We start from the raw sequence: 6,000 nt of genomic DNA on the forward strand, positions 1-6,000 counted from the left end.
GGATTTATACATGTACAGACGTACATTGTTACTCGCTCGCGATTAAATTATCATCGAATTATTTATTTTATAGATCAATTATCTGTAATGGTGTTACAGGTATGTGGAAACGCACTTTGAAAATATTACGAACTTTGAAAAAAATGTTCAAAGTGCATAATTTTTCAAAGTGCGTTGTAACAAAGGTACGTCATGTATATGTGGCGTATTTGGACTGAAATTTTTGAGACGAGTTTTAGTAAAAAATTTAACAAATGCTTCTTATATAATTAGACGTTTCACAAACTCTAGGCCTATAAAACATTTTCTGTCTTTAGTTTTTTGTCTCTAAAATAAAGTAATAATGAAGCAAATAATCAGATCTTATAATTGTTATTCACTAAAAATACGCTAGAGATACCTTTAAAGTATGTAAATTTTCATTATTATCGATCAGAAAATAACTCAAAAGCCAGTTTCCCATATATGTTTTTTTATTTACAAGTGGTTGATATTTAATGACAATACAGGTTTGAATTCGACTCTGTTGCACGGATTTTTTTGTGGTGGGCAAGCACAACTTCATGTTGTATTTTTTACGTAATCGTATTTACATGGTATCTTAGACAAAATTTTTGGGGTCAAAAAGTGAGAAATTTTTCAAGACTAGATTTGACAGGAAAATCACTTTCGTATAAGAAGAATCCGTAGTTCCGCTATGTCAAGACTAAATGAAAATCAACATCTACGCGCTGTCGGAAAGTTGCAATCTGTGATGGCCCAGAACGTTTTTGCACGACAATTTGGTGTTCCTAGAAACATTATCCGATCATTATGGAAACGTTTTCTACAATTCGGCAACACACTGGATCGACCGCGTTCAGGACGTCCCCGTGTGCATCTACGAAATCGTTTTCAGAGAGCAATATTGACTGCTCGTAGCATCCCCGGTCTTTGGCGTAAGTGCAAGAACTGTACGTAATCGTTTACGTGAGCATAACATCAGACCTAGACGTCCTGCATTACGTGCAATATTTCCTCAACGTCATCGAAGTGCACGATTACATGGTGTCGGAGACATCTGAGGAATCGATTCCAAGACTGGGCTTGGTTTTGTTCACTGATGAATTAAGATTTCATTCGGACAGCAGTGAAGTCCGCTGGAGAACACATTTGGGATGAACTGGTAAGACGGCTACGTCGTTTACCAAAACCAGTCCGTGACGTTAGACGATTTTGAAGTCAGAAATTGGCCAATATTTGGAACGTCAACTTTCTACAGGCATTTTTGAGCAATTTAGTGTCATCACTGGGACGCTGGTGCCAAACATGCGTCAACGCAAATATGGTCGTACGCAGTATTAAAAGGGCATGGTCACGATTTTGGTCAAATTCTATTTTAATGTTTTTATTATTTACAATGCTTTAGAATTGCATTTCTAATGATCAAATGAAATTGAGAGTCATTCGTAGAGTTAATAGCAAGAAACAGGGCTCACAATTCTTTGTCATGTAAACAAGGCTCGTGCCCTATTTTTGTTTACAAAAGGTTCAATATACCAGTAAAAATTCTTTTTCCACCATTTTTGTCTATCTTTTTATTTATTTTAAGCATATATAAACAGTTCCTAAAGTTTAAAACATTCGTTTAAGGTTTAAAACTGAAATTATTACTTAAACGTTCAAAATGTAAACAAACTCTTTGTTTACATAGCGAAGAATTTCAAGCTCTGTAACTCGCTTATAACTCAACAAATGACGATCAAATTTCGGTTGCCTATTAAAAATGCCTTTCTAAAGCATTTTAGATATTAAAATCGGAAAAATGTGTTTTTACCGTCATGCAAGTGACGTTTTATGACGTAAACACAAATAAAAAAAAATTAATTTCACATTATTGTTAAAATTTTACATTTGTGAATTATGCTACTAAAAAAAATGAATCGCCATTGATATTCTATTTATATCTTTTAAACGTCAAGTTATGCACAGTTTCTTATATTGACTAGTATATATTCACCTGCGTGATGGAGCCTGTTTATGAGTCGTGTTTTGCCTTGAATACTAGAAGAACCATCCGACAAAGATCCGACAAATTTTATTATAAGCAATCTTGAATGTACATGACATTGCAACTGTCGTTTTAAAGCATTGACCTATAAACAAAGAAAAATACATTAGACAAAATACAATTTTACATGTACATTCAATATGTTTTAGTTTCAATAATTTGTTCATAAAAATGCAACCGTTACTTCAGTATTTATTTATATGGTAAAACATGTTTTGTAGCAATTAAATATTAGAACTTACAAACAAGTTTCAGAAATTACAATGGCAAGATTAACTGCAAAAATACGATAAAGTACAACCCTTGCAATTAAAATAATATGCCCTAATCACTATCGTGGTAGTAAAGAAATATATAACTAAATATAATATTAACATACCACAATATGCAGCTGATATACACTGGATTGTCCGATGTCGTTTAAATGAAATACTGCCCAATTTGATTTAGTTTGAACGGTTACTTATATTATTAGAGAACCAAATTTATTGGATAATAATATGATCCAATGAAATTAAAGAACCATATGCGCGCAATAAAACTTTAGATCAATAATATTTAAGAATATACTGCACAAAACGAAAATAGAAAATCCAAAAACGAATAAATACATATGAAATAGATAGTAATAAATCTGTTCTACCACAGTCGAACATCTGAAAAATAAAATGCATGTTAATAAATCTACTTCTTCTAGTCGTAACGTTTTAAATTTTTAGGATTCGATAATAAATTAGATTTTAAAATAACATGCAATATGATATCTCCTCATTTGCATCCATGAGAAAAAGGTGCTTATGGCATTTTTTGCTCATTTTGAGATTTGTATAGAATTGAATCAAACACATCTAAAAGTTTTCAAATTTGAAATTTTGAGGTTATAACAAGTTCTAAGTTGTGTTTTTCTTCGTTTATAGTCCATCTATTTCAACAGGAAAAATGTGACGTCGTGTAATGTACCTGCAACGTCAAAATAATTTGTATGTAAAAGTGACCGTGACTTTGAACCGTAATAAATGTAAACTGTGTACAGCACACTGTAATTTCTATCTATTAATGGACTTCTTGGTAGGTCGATATGTCGTTATATGGACCCATATCAAGTGATACTGACCGAAGCGATATAGACTGAGCTTGCGAGGTCAGTATCACTTTTCTGTGTCTTCGGTCGATTTCACTTGAAATGGATCCTAATAGCCGCATATTTATTGTACTATGATGCCCATAATAGTTATATCATATAATCACCCGATTTCACAGCCACGTTTCAAATAACTTGTAAGTGAAGTACATTAGCTAAACTCGGACAACCAGATTTCTTGAGCTCTTTGTATAATCATCCAAGGCAGAATAATTGTTTTGCATGATCTACTTACGCACTTATGTGTCTTATTAGTACATACAGTGCAGAACCATAGTAACCCGATCAATGCTGTAACAATAGCTGACTCATGCACTACTGTATATAGTAAGTACGTAAATAAATTATAGAATATTTATTAATTAAAAAATACATGTAAGATTAAAAGCCAGTTTCACTTATATAACTGTTAAATGATCCTTTAGTATCTTTTTATGGTACAAGAAAAGTACAAAGTCTTCTATGAGAAGTACTAATAGTATTATTAACTCGATAGAAAGAGGTGATATATGGAGGCAAACATTAAAGTTTTAACAGTGTCGAATAGGGTATACACAATAAAATATACTAGTGGAATACCAGTATCGCTAAGGTCTTGATTACTGGTGTAAATATTCGTTGTATCCATGATGCATTTTGGAAGATTTTGAGCGATCATAAGTTATGATTACATTTTGTGTTATTTGTTTTAATCCAACTGAAGGATCATTAAAATGTGGAGCTATGTTCGGGGTGACTGCATGATTTTATATAAAATTAGCACGTTTGATTAAACGCACAAATTGCCTATAAACATCTATATGAAATATCAATTAAAAAATGTACCAGTCTGTGAAAATTAAACCACAATGGATGAAGGATGATGATTTCAATGAAAGACGTGTCGTTTACTATACTTCTATCATAATGTACTAATCCGTCTTCATCAATCAAAACCAATCTCAAATTATGTTTTCTTTATAAAATAATAATTTCATAATACATACGCTTACCATTCCATGTAAATAAAAATGATGCAGAGAAATGTGATGATTTCTTTTTAAATTTTTTTTACCTTTGTACCTTTTCGTGAAATCATCCAAATTGCTGAAGGAGATTGTTAATGGGAAAACTCTGAATTCTAAGTAAAATACAATGTTATTCTGTACAAATTATTCTTTTTTTAATGTACCATTCCGTGTAATTCAATCTAAATTGTTGCAGGGAGTTGCAATAAAAGAATTCTCTGAATTTTAAGTAAAACAAAATGTGTTTTAGTATAAAATATTCATTTCGTAATATATTATTACGCGTAAATCAACGAAAGTTGGTGAAGGGAATCACAATAAAAGAGTTTTCTGAATTTTAAATAAAACACAATATGTTTTTCTGTATAAAATATTCATATATAATGACCATTTTATGTTAATCAATCAAAATAATTGATGCTTTGGTGTTTTGTTTAAATAAAATATTAATGCTGAATGTACCACTTTGTGTAAATCAATTAAAATAAACCACAATTGACGCAGATAACTGTAATGAAAAAAATTCTCGGAATTTTAAATTAAAACCTAAGATCGCTTTTACCGTATAGTCGATCTCAACTTACAAGCTCGGGTACGCAGTTCTCAATTTTAGACACGAAGGCTTAAACGACACATGACATAAAATGTTCCACTCGCCATGCTATGTAGAGGAATGTGACATTTATATAAAAAGAATTAAACTGTCTTTGATAACTAATTGCTGTTTAAGGTTTGTTCTAAAGACGGTAAGCTTTTAAAAAAAAGCTAAACTTGTTTGTTACAGTCTTCTGTACCCCGAATCAACAGACCAACCCAATGGTAAACCCAATAACGAACCCGATTGTAATGATACAAAAAACCTGTCGATTAAATTTACAACACAATGCTTGACACCACTTTACAGAACTTATTTGTTTGTTAGAAACAATAAAAGGAATGGTACAAGTAATGCACGATATTATTACTGACTACATACATCTTGATTCGTTTATTCAATTCACACCGAACCCGATAACCAAACCGAACATTAAAAATTGGAATAGAGAAAATTAATTTTCTTGAAAACATGTCAACCAGACATTTTTCATATTTTTCATATTATTCCTCAAACGCATAAAGAAAAAAGTGTGGAAAACTGAAGTGGGACAGACAGACATACGGACGGACGGACAGACGGACGGACAGACAGACGGACTGACGGATGCAGAGGAAAGCTGTAGTCCCCTCCATTGAAACCGGCAGGGGACTAATAAAGTCATATTTATACGTACAAAATACTTCTAGCAACTAATGAATAAGTATTTGCTAAGAAAAGTAAATATATGACTGAAAATCTCGAAATTGTTCCAATTACGATAATTTTTCATATGATTGAAATATTTTAATTACATACATTTTTATATCTAAGATTTTTTAAAAAACTTCTTTTTCTTTACCAAAATAAAGTTGTACATGACATAATGCAGCATAACATAATCATAAAATGATAAAACGTATAATGGTACTTTCTACATATGTAGACAGTATATTTTGGTGTGGATCAAAACTTCAGGAATTAACACTCTAAGGTTTTTTGGCTACCCAACCTTTTGAATTTATATAGATAAAATTTCAAACTAATGAACCGACAAACTTTTAAACTTTCGGATAACTGGGCCATAAGGATAATAAATCTTCAGACTATAGATATACGTATTCTCTTTTGAGAAGTGGACAAGCATAGCCTACATCCACTTCTCTTCGCAAGCCCTCATATTTTGATTCTGGAAAACGTGTAAATGTCGGAACCAAAGACGGTTTAC

The sequence above is a fragment of the Crassostrea angulata genome, chromosome 3, assembly GCF_025612915.1.
Source record: "Crassostrea angulata isolate pt1a10 chromosome 3, ASM2561291v2, whole genome shotgun sequence".
Lineage (NCBI taxonomy): Eukaryota > Metazoa > Mollusca > Bivalvia > Ostreida > Ostreidae > Magallana > Magallana angulata.